The sequence below is a fragment of the Hylaeus anthracinus genome, unplaced genomic scaffold (assembly GCF_026225885.1).
Source record: "Hylaeus anthracinus isolate JK02 unplaced genomic scaffold, UHH_iyHylAnth1.0_haploid 3, whole genome shotgun sequence".
Classification (NCBI taxonomy): Eukaryota; Metazoa; Arthropoda; class Insecta; order Hymenoptera; family Colletidae; genus Hylaeus; species Hylaeus anthracinus.
In genome coordinates this window covers 4,296,187-4,308,189 of record NW_026535284.1, presented here as the reverse complement: position 1 = coordinate 4,308,189, position 12,003 = coordinate 4,296,187, and the positions used below count along the sequence as shown (strand labels likewise).

The following is a 12,003-nucleotide window of genomic DNA, read 5'->3' as shown; positions in this document are numbered from 1 at the left end:
GCCGCGAAAGATTTCACCGCATTAACGGAAATGCTATAACAGGAGCAGAGAAGAAGCATTGTGTTCTTGATAGTTTAAGGTTAAGGTATCTGACAGAATAGCGATAGCATTGGAGCTCAACAAACAAGCAAATAAGTTCCATAACTCAAACAAGAAAAGCATAATACATATCCAGGAGAATAGAAACTTGTAGATATTTACGACCCACGCAAATATTGAACTTGCAAGGTGTTACGTCTGCAATAATTCTTGTTTTTGACAGCTTTTGAAACAGCCTAATATATCAATTCATCTGCCAAGTTCAACTGACAATTTCTTTTACATAAATTTAATATGCTAACAGGAATTGAAATTTTGATATTTCTCATTACGTTTCCGTAACAGTATTATTAATGAATTATACCGTTTTGTAATTATCTAAACTATCTATATTACTACTTTTGTTCGTGACATTTTTCTAATGTTTCGAATAATTAGTAAATCTTTCATCAGTTTCTAGATCTAATTAGAAGTAATTTTTGTTCGAAAACTTTGTTTCCGTCTCTTGCAGTTTGCGAGTTACAAAGTAAACTGGAAAACATACGAACTTTGGTGGGTCGGTTTCAGCCCATTAAACTGAGCTGGATATTACATACATATGCTCAACGTATCCCCAAAGTTTCATAATTTTCGAAATTTCCGGGTAGGGGATTTCCTTGTCAGTTATATTCACTTATATTCAGCTTAACATCTAATTAGCATAGATTAGAAGTAGAATAGGACCGTACAAGCTGCGCGTGGGCCGCTCGCAGTCACCCTATTCCACTAATCGGCAAGCGCTGGTAATGGAGTATAGCGGAGAACGAAGAGCCGGCTCGACTGCACAAAATACAGTATCTTTCATGTAGTTTTGATTTACTGTACATAGAATGCAATGTTATCTTCTTACATCTTACATCTTTGGTAGAAAAATTTTAAAGACCTTGAGCAACAAACAAAAGATATCATCTAAACTTTGCTGATTACTATAATATTGGGTTGACGGAAAAGTTCGTCCAATTTTTCGTCTGGATGGGACGCAATGCTCTTTTGTGTTACCTAATTCAGGTCGCGTTTTGGTCGATTGCTCGCTTTAATTCACTTAGTCGCGAACAGTATTTCTTCGAATTAATGGTCCGGTTTTCAGGTGACAATTCACAATAAAGGAATTCTCCTCCAGCTCCAGCAAATGCATACCATATCTTCCTCGGATGTAAATTGACTTTTACTCTGGTTAAAGGAACTTTATCACGCTTACAACGTAATCTCTTTCGCTCGACGTTATTACACATAATCCGTTTTTCATCGACTGTAACTATCCGCTTTAAAAATGAATCGATTTCGGTGCGCTTCAATAGAGAATCGCGGGCAGAAACTCGGTCCATCAAATTTTTCTCCGTTAATTCGCGCGACACCCATATATCGACTTTGCTAATTTTTGCTAACCATTCCAAGTTGATAATCGCCTTGATACTGTTTACTAATTGATTCTTAATTAACGCAGATATTTCGTTGCCTGCGGAACGTTCTTGTCTTTTCGAAAATAAAAAAAATCATTATGATGCTTTTGGAGGTGTTTCTTATGTTCACAATCATTTTGAACGCTTTATATTATTCACGTAGATTGCGTTATAACCGCATTCATAATTAGACTGCGGATCTTTATGCAAAATAAAATCTTCGCGAAAGTCCCTACGAAAATTGACCCTAAATAGGAATTTATTTTATTCTGCACATATTATAGCATGAACTTTACTTTCAATCTTTTTTATATTCTTGCATATTGTTTGCATTTTGTAGTTTCTTGCGCATTCAAATTTCCTATAAATGCATAAAGATCCGCAGTCTATTCATAATTAATAAAACAAAATCATTTTTCATTCATTCCAACCACCAGGGTGAATTCAATCGCGTTCACATTCTGAACCCATTCCGCTTGACGTGACGTGGAATATTGTACGCAACTTCTCAACAAATTAATCAGGGCATTTGTAAATTCGACAGTATCTTGTACATACATGTACAAATGAATCTAGCGAATTTCAAAAATATGCGTCAATTGCTTTGGCTCCAAAAAGAATCATGAAATTGTCTTGAAAGTGGTAAGAATAAAAGATTACATTCTAAACGATACGCTAACAGGAGAACGCTACGAACATTTTATAATTAATGAGCTACGTTTTCGTTTGGAAAACATTTTGCTTGCAATCAGAATATGGATGAGATTTCAACAGGATAATCCTTCTTCTATTCATTATGTGCCGCTGAGTTTGAGGAACATTGAATAACGTGTTTTCCGGTCGCCGGATATGAACAGAAAGAAGGTCCCTTCCCACAAAGGTCTTCAAATTTAACGCTGTTACATTTGTTATTTTGGGACTTTATAAAAGATAAAGTTTTAAGGAAGAACCCAACTCCTTGAAGTATGAAGGATCGGATTATGGATGTCTGCCAACAAAATATGTAGCGGGCAAACTTTCGAGAGAGTGGAACTTTCATTTGGGAATAGAACAAATAAGTGTATCGATACTCAAGGTTGTCCTTTTGGATATTGGAATCGAAAAACAACTTCCGACAAAGGTCAGTTTCAAACGGTGACTTAAGTGTAGAAATTAATTCACAAGCGTTGAACTCATCTTCATTAAGTACAAATAATTACTTGCCATTTTGTTACGTTAGATTACCAACTTTCTGAATCCTCAATATCATCTCCATTACAATAAATTTATATACATAATCTAAGTCTCAACCTGATAGCCGTTGCAATGTATTTACGGATACAAAGTTGAGTAGGTAACAAATTTTTGCATATCGTTGTTCTTACAGATTACAAGAATACTTGACAATTATTGAGTGTGAAAAATTAATTCTATGCCTTTACAATCAATTATTTGTAACTCTAGTTTAAATCTTATTACGTTCAATAGTAATAAAACTCAAAGATTGTATCAACGTTTAGTTTTCCAACTATATATGTCACCTTGTAATGCGTGACAGAGAAAAGATGAAAAGTTGTATGGATTTTAATTGTAAATGAATGATAAGTAGACTGCGGATCTTTAAGCATTTATAGGAAATTTGAATGCGCAAGAAACTACAAAATGCAAAAAATATGCAAGAATATAAACAAGACTGAAAGTAAAGTTCGTGTTATAATATTTGCAGAATAAAATAAATTCCTACTTAGGTTCAATTTTTGTAGGCACGTTTGCGAAGATTTTATTTTCCATAAAGATCCGCAGTCTAATGATAAGTTTAATGTAGAAAGGCAGAGAATTAATTTCTACGTCTAGCAATTTCGTTTAAAAAAGCGCGTCCATCCGGAGGAAATGTATCCGATGGTTCGGATAAAATCCAAACTGATCGTGTGAAAGACTGTCGTTACTTCGGAGGAAAGGCGTGAGCTGGAAGCGAATAATCATCTCTAGTACTTTGCCTAGTAGGCTAAGGAGATTGATGTGTCTGTAGTTTTTGGGGTCGATGGGGGGTTTGGATGATTTCGAAAAGGCGATGCACTTTGGCAGACTTCCATTTATTATAGATGGGAAGTATGCTAAGAAGAATATTTGGTTGGAAATGTAGTATAGCTCGAGTATCATTTTAATAGGAATGTTTTTAAATTGCATGACAGAAATGGAGAGAACAGAAATGGAGTTTCCTCTAGGAGAATTATTGTTTCTGAGGTTGAATATTATTTTACGTTTCATTTCTCAGTTATCAATTTTCTCGAAGTAACGGACGAATACGAGACCTTCGTGAAGAAGAGACGACAATTGTATGTCTCTCAGGTACCCAACCCCCCCCCCCCCCCCCTCCTCATTGCCTGCCATTTCTTATTTCTCTTGTCTGTAGTTTTGCCTGAGTAGCACCGGACCACTATTATTTTACGTATAGTTAGTAATGGAAATCTTGGAAAAACGATCTTTATTTCATTATAAACAGAAAATATAGACGAGTAAATACTAATGAAAATTAACGAGAAGAAAACAACAGAAAGACCTATCGATTTTTGGCGACAGAGCTCAGCCTTTTCTTTAATATACAGTGTAACATATTTTTCCATTAACTAAATAATATTATTCTGCCAGTGTTTCAACTTTTTCAGAATTTCTGTATGCAGCGTTCTTTTCTTTTAGCGAAAGAATGAGATGTTTCTTGTTTCCGTTACTCTTCTATGTGAACGGAAGATGCTCACGATTGTTGCTAATGCTTTGAAACTTTTTTTTCTTGCCAGTGTTTGGTTTCAATTTCACCGATTTTTACGAAAGTTTATTTCTTTAATTTAATCTTCGACAAATCCGTGCTCCTATTCCGAAATTGTATGCTCCAAAATGCAATAATATCATGGAACGATAACGTTCATTCCGATAATGTTCATTCCGATGATCCGTTGGTGAGCTACGCATATAAAATATGTACATTCAGCGGAGCTATACATGTCAAACAAATATTAACCGAATGCTGCGTGAGTATCAGTCGCATTATCGACAAATTAACCAACTGCGGTTACAGTTACCCGAAATACTACTCCGCGATCACTTAATAAAGCTCGGCACAACTTCACCGAAACTGCTCTATCTACGTAATATTTTGCATGAAACGCGAATTGTGCTGGTTTTAACATTTTCAAATATATCTTGCCCCCGGCGTTACGTCATCCGACAGAGTTCTAAACTTCTGCATCGTTGAACACGGTGAAAACGTTACGTCTGTTGACGTTCGATAATGGAACATTATCAAACGCAAGCAGTACTGAAAACTCCATCGTTTACATTTAAAGACGTGCGAGCATTCTTTCCCTGCGCCGATACGCTAAACGCTATATCTATGCCATGAAATAATGACAATTGTTACGTACGCGTATGTATGGACCTGTTACAACAGAATGTAATTGTGTATTCTACACGCTGAATGAACATCGTGTGGATTGTTTAAAATAATATTTCTTTACGTTATACTATATCATTTAATGTACAACTGAAAGGGGGAATCCAACTTGGACCCGTGAAATTCATAGCTATATTCAACAATATTTCTTTTCGAAAACAATTGATTCAATAGAAAAGGAGTTTAGTTTTTCTGGAATCTATTATCTAATTTATTAGCTAATATATTCTTTTTACTAATATTATTCTACAATCTACTGTCTGAAATTAAATAAAAATAATGTAAACTTAAAGGAGAATTTAACATTCGGTAATTCCTTTAAAGTTTAGAAGAGGTACGATCTAAATTTATCATTTTTGTTAATTATGTTCGGAAAGTAATGTTGCCAATGGCGTCTCTTCCCGTTCCGATGCATTGACAATAAATTGTACGACCGTGCAAGGCTAGCACGTCACGTACTGCTCGAGCTGAGACTTTATTCATTACGTCGGAGACGTATCTGTCAAAATCGATAGTTCGAAACTACCGATCGTTCACTTACGTTGGAGTTCATGGAGTGTGTAATCGAATTTCAATTTCAATCTGTACCGAAATTTATAATTAATTGGAGCCGAACACAAGCTCGCGTTCCATTGCCAGATTTGAAAAATCAAGTCAAGCTATTGCGTTGAATTAAAGTAGCAATTATATAATTTATTGGACATTCGGATAGTTAACCCTCAGTGGCTGTAGCTATGTTTGATCGTAGCTACAGTACGGGTGTAACGATCCCGAGGTACCCGAGCTAGAAAGCCAGTGGGCCCCAACAGACTAGAACTATGAAGATAGATGCGTAAGCAAATGGAAATTAATGTGAAGAAAGAAATACCACGTTGACAGTGCTTTTCACTGAATGAGTAAAAATATTAATTACGAAAGTTAAGTGTCAAAGAAAATAAATTTAAATGGAACATTTGAACCTCAAGGAAGTTACAAAATAAATACCACAATAAATGTTTGATTATGTAGGTTCCAATAGTCTGTAAGTAAAATTTAATCACAGTAGAAATTTTCGAGACTATTAGTCTGACAGTTAACGTGTTAAACGAACGTGAAGAATAAATGTAAGCCTGGTACATTAGGTGTCGTTGTCAATTTATAGTATCGATAGAAAACTTTGATAGAAAACTTAGTTCAAGTCCAAGTAAATGTCGATAGAGTTTCTGATAGCGAAGGACCATCGATGGTCTCGATAGTACTGTCGATAGTTCTCCATCGCTACTATGTCCTCCTCTAAAGCAAACATTTTCCTCTTGTAACGACTTCGCGTCCTTATAAATAAAATTCGCTCACTCGCGTTCGGATATCAATCGAGGTTTGTTTACTGCATTCTCTAAACAGATCAAGAAAATTGTGCATGCTATTCGCATTTAATGAATTTACATTTGGTAAACGCACAGTCAGTAAAAGTACTATTTCTAGAAACGGGATTTAACAACATTAACAGAAGTATTTCGAACAATTCATCCAGATTTCGTGATAAAACAGTTGCATGTTCTGCTACATTTAAGGAACTATGATCGTAGGCGCGAAAGAACAAGAAATTTTATTTTTAGAAGTTTTATTTCACATAACAAATAATTGTGGAGCGCCAATATTTTTATGCATAGTAGTAGACATATTAAATTAATGAATACAATGTTTGTTGTTCATTTTAAATAACTTTTCTCATTGAAACAGTCACGTGGAATTTGTCCCCTTTTTCCATGGTTGACGCGATAACTTTACGTTGAATCATCCGAAAGCAAATGATCAGATCATTAAAATATAGTTTTATAACTGAATTACAGGGATTAATATTTCTAGAATCATTCAAGCGACGAACTTCGATTTTGTTTTTCTGTTTTAATTGTAAGGGATTGTTTTTGAAACTAACATTTTATTTTTGGAATTATCAGTTGGAAATTATTTGATATAAAAATCTGTCCCCATTCTGTATTCTTTCCCTTTTTGATTATATTTGTTTAATTCGCGGATGCTCTAATACTGTAGGTGAGGTACGGCAACAATGGCCGCGGGGCGCGTTGATTCAGGTAGACTGCACCGCAATAGACCTTAGCCAGATGTAATGAGAAATATCATGTACTTTGTTTCCTTTTTTAATGAAGATATTGTCATTGGGGTATTAGAAGTCCTCTATAATAAAGATAGCTTGCTACTGAATGGTGTATAACATTCAATAATAATTAGTAGATTGTGGATGTTTATGCATTTATGCCAAATGATAATCTGGACAAATCTATGAAAATATATATCAACAATAATATACATGTTAAATCGTTTAGGATGTGAGCCATACTTTCATTTATGTTTCAATTGTTCTTCTGTATCCATGAAAATATGATTTTGCATAAACATACGCAGTCTAATAATGATCTACCTTATTAATGTTTTATTAATATATAGTTGCCAAGAAATTATAAAATTCGGTTGTTCACAAGCTATATAACAAAAATAAATTAATATAACAAAATAATATCGTGATGAAAATGTTCCATATGTCTAATTCCAATGTATCTATAACAATTCCATTGGCCTCGATAACTTTAATTATTTTCCAACAATTTTTTAACGAGGTTTGTAAATTGAAATTCGTTATATGAATGTCCGGGTCCAGTAAGTTTCCGTATACTACGAAGAATTTCAAAGTACTATAAACAAACAAAGGTAGTACGTACTTCGAGTGGATTTCCTGCGTTTATTCTGCTCTAGCGAGCATGAGAGATAATGGATTTTGGAAATATAAAGCAGAATGAAAACGTCATTCAGAAAATTAATTATTAAGTTGGGCAAAGAAGAGCATTCCCTGACATAAATAGGAAATACAGTTGAGAAATTTCGCTCTGCAATTGAACGTATAATAAATCGATATAAAGAAACAAATTGTTGTAAAAATCGAAGACGAAACGTAATTGGAATCGGGCCACAGTAGCAGTAGCATTTTAAGAAAAATTAGCGAGAAACCAAATAATTATTTTTCCATAGTTAGTTCAAACGATTCAAATCGATTACGTTATAACATCTCAAACTCATCGAAGTATTATAAATGCTAAAAAATAATGCGAATAGATAAACAACGACGAACACACTTTGCGAAAACACACGTGTATAAAGAATCGAGCTTTTGGAATTCTGCTCTGTTCAGGAATGCGAGCAAATTTAATCTGTTCCAATCGGACGAACAAGCGTACGTACGGGGAAAATCTAATAAACAAATAGAAATTAAATATTTGGGGCCGAAAGTGAAACAGGGCGATAACAGTGTTTTTAGCGTGGGGATGTATAAATGCGAATGGGATCGGTAAACTGAATTTTATTGATGATGTAATAGTCTAAAATGTTTATTTGAATATTTTATTAAAACAATTTCAAGACAAATTATATCAAAACGAGAAAAATTTATTCTTGGGAACTCATTTATGATACAACGAGATAACTGCCTCAAGCACACCGCTAATAAAGTGAAGGAACGATTACTATACAATGTTTCAAAACAACCCCATACACCCCCTTAGATAAACCCTCTCAATCACCAGATATGAACCTCCATTGAACATTTATGAGGTGGGATAAAAATTGAAAATCATAACGTACGAAACAGAGAAGAGTTGAAAAACTTAATTATGGCTGTGCAGAATATTGGTCGATAAAAACAATTATGACTGAACAAAATAATATTTAACCTACTGCAACTTCAAAATTAATTTTTACTATGCAGAAACGAATGTGAGAGGAAATCAAAGCTAATGGAGTGCCACTAACTGACCACTAAAAACAAAAAGGTTGCGGTTTTAATTATTTGATGTTATAGAGTACGGTTATAGAGTTACTCGTATACATAAATAACAAAAAATCTGTTATACCAATGCTGCTAATCATACGTACAAAATTTCATGAAATCGTCTCGCTACACGGTCTATATTAAACTAATTTTTGTAATCGAATGAAAAGGTATGGTATTCGAAACATGCTACCCTTTGTCGCGCATTCTATCGGGAACAATTACTTTTTAAAGTTCAAACTCAAAGTCACTGGCACGTTTAGATGAACCTTGCACACCGCAATTTCGCAAAAGGGAAACGAAACTCAAAGCACTTTTATCTCCACTCGAAAGCTGCGATTAAGCTACACTCGTGAAATTAATTATCCGTTACGCAGCGAGTAGGGACGAATGATACTCGAAATAGAAAGTTATTTCGCAACTTTGAATCAGCCCGTGATTGAAATACCATAATCATTTCGACGCTAATAAATCGCAATGAATTTACTCGATACGTGAAATGCCTTCAATCGAGTGAACGGAAGCGTAGAGAAATTCTCGACTCGAATACCTACACTTTGTAGAATTCCAATACATATAAAACATCGAGAAATCACAATTCGATCAATTGTATTTACTGTTTCAGATCGCGACAGATTGTCCGTTGATACAAATCTCCGGAGAACAATATTTCCGGTGAAGTCTCAATTGGTCGCGGTTACCGCAAACGGAAGGAAGCAAAGAATGGGAAGCTGCGACGAAATGCGAACAATTCGTTGAATGCGAACGTACTCTGATCGTCCAGGATACCGACGTCGGTGCTGACGTTGACGACGCTGTCCTGTCGTGTCAGGAAGGTGAGCAAGGGAGGCAAAGCTGTTCTTTTTCTCTGTTGTACGATCTTTCTCTCTCTCTGTCTCTCCTCCACTTTCTACGTTCGTCGCACCGCCTTCACCCACTCACTTCCACGTTCTGTTCGTGGTTCGTCAGTGAAACGCGAGAAACAACATTGTCGGCGGAGTCAAGTTATTGGAAACTTTTCCAACAAGGGACAAACGCTGCAGCGTGAACGCTACAGTGATAGCGACACCGGTACCACGGGGTGGACTGAAGTGGTTACGAACGCCGATCAAGCTCTTATACCTAGCGTTGGAGCGCAAGCGCTCATCGAACTCCACCGCCTAGGGATGGGCTGGTACGTTTCGAAAAAGAGGTGTTGATCCTCTCCTCCCGACCGATCGACTTTTCATTGCGAGATGAGCCACAAAAATAGCTCCCTGCTAATCACTTTCGCGATAGTTGCTCGTATTATCCTTAAACGTCAAGATCGAGGATGATTTTTCGTTGTAAACGTCGATTGTCCTTACGCGGCAAAATTTCGATAGTCTGCCATGCTCGGTACTTTGGCTCTGCCTTGTTGTTGGACTGTATTTAAAATTCGGTCGAAGCGAAGATGGTAATTTAAACAGAACGATTATAGATAATATAGTAACTAAATTTATTTAAGGGGGAAGCCTATCCAAGATGGTACGAAAAGAGTGCATATTTGTGAATTTTTTGGTGACAAACGGACAATTTTCTGATAATAAGTTTTAGGGTACTTGAAAGAACATTTCTTAGTGCATGCGTTGTAATTTTTTTATTTAAAAATATCTTAAATTAATGCAGTTGCGACTTTGTCGTTGCTTACATGAGTATTCCGCGGTGATCGCTCTACCTCGGAGCTGGGTTAATCGAAATTAAAAAGATGAAGCAATTTTTGAATAATATATTAAATCATCTAAATGCTATCGAGCCACAATTTTAAAGAAATAATTTTATCGCAAAATGACGACGATTCAAGCAAGTTTTAATCCTGAAGAACGCCCATTTTTCACGTATAAAAAAATCTAGGCTAATGTTATTCAAATGTTATTCAAAAATGCTTGTGTTTTGAATTTCGGTCACCAAGTAATGCTGTACTTTTTAACGTGACTATCTCGAAACGACTACCTTAAACCTTTACGGACGAATGGGTCTCACACGTCCCATTATTTTCTAGAATGACATTAGATGTAATCATTTACAGTATTTACATCGTTACGAGTCACGATAAACAGTCAAGTGTTGTTAGGGAATCAAATATATGACAACGCATGTTTGTCGATTTTCGAACTTGCTAAGTTAAATTCGTGAAAATTTCTACAAAGTTATAATTTTATCTCGAGACTATTGGAGATTAGATAATTTAGCATTTTCCGTAGTATTTAATTTGTTAACGTCCTATCCAATTTACTTTCTTATCCTATCCAGAATCCTATTCAGATTTATTTTCTTATTGGCTCAGCTATGGAATTAATTTTTCTAGTTCTTCGATGAAAAGTCCTGTAACCTATCTCTGGGTGACGTGGGTCAACGTGTTAAAGAAGAGCCATGGTATAATAGAGAATAAATCCTTGGCCCAGGGCAAACCCGTGACATCGTTACATTAAACTTCACCTGTAAGAAATAACCCACGGGAAACGTCCCTAACGCTGCTGAAGGCGAGTTGAACGAGGTTTGGAGTACCCGTCCTCGATGGCTTGTATAACGACGAGAGGGCTAGTTATTACAATCATCGCGCCCCTGTTTGAGTAGCGCTGGGAAAAGGATAACACAGTTCAGCGGTCCTCAGACCTAAGAGGTTATAGGCTTTAAGGTCTCGGTACTCTAGTGTGCTACGTGCGGAACTTAGTCACTAATTGCTACAATACATACTCGTATGATCGTCACATAAATTGCCGTACGATGAGGGTCTCGATATTGGACATTCTACCTTTAGGCTTCATCTATTCGCTTAATGCTTATTAAAACAGTCGACGTGCGCACTCTTACTGTAACTATTGAGTTGTTTGCAATGGAATTTTATTCTTTGTTCGTAAAAATAAAATAGTTTCTTCATACAGTAGACAGTCTTCATACATATCGACAATCCAGCGTCCAATAATCCGACATTCCGTATAATCCGCTACGTATAGCTCGACCATAAACATGCTTTTCAAACGACATTTGTGTTATATTTCGAAAATTAATATCATTTATACACTGTTTGCAAGTTTCCCAGTTTATATATTTTATTCTATATATTTGCGTATTTTATTTTTGTTAATATAATAATCCAATTTATTAAACGAAGAAGCCTACCTAGGACGATCCGAAAAAGGGCTCTAGTCCTAGTTTATATACTTTATTTTATATATTTAAGTACACGTGATCCGCTGCCACAGAATAAGGGCACCTATGCGCCTACGAGATGGCAACCGAACAGACAAAACGGCAAG

General features: G+C 35.7%; 1 long non-coding RNA gene across 2 annotated transcripts in view; it reads left to right on the top strand.

Moving 5' to 3' along the window:
- LOC128894435 (uncharacterized) overlaps positions 1-11,630 on the top strand; it is a 52,968-nt gene extending 41,338 nt beyond the window's left edge. For both annotated transcript variants that reach the window (XR_008461544.1, XR_008461545.1), the window contains 3 exons: positions 9,351-9,561; positions 9,695-9,899; positions 11,052-11,630. This is a non-coding gene — a long non-coding RNA (uncharacterized LOC128894435). The remainder of the gene's footprint in view (positions 1-9,350; positions 9,562-9,694; positions 9,900-11,051) is intronic.
- Positions 11,631-12,003: the final 373 nt, after the last annotated feature.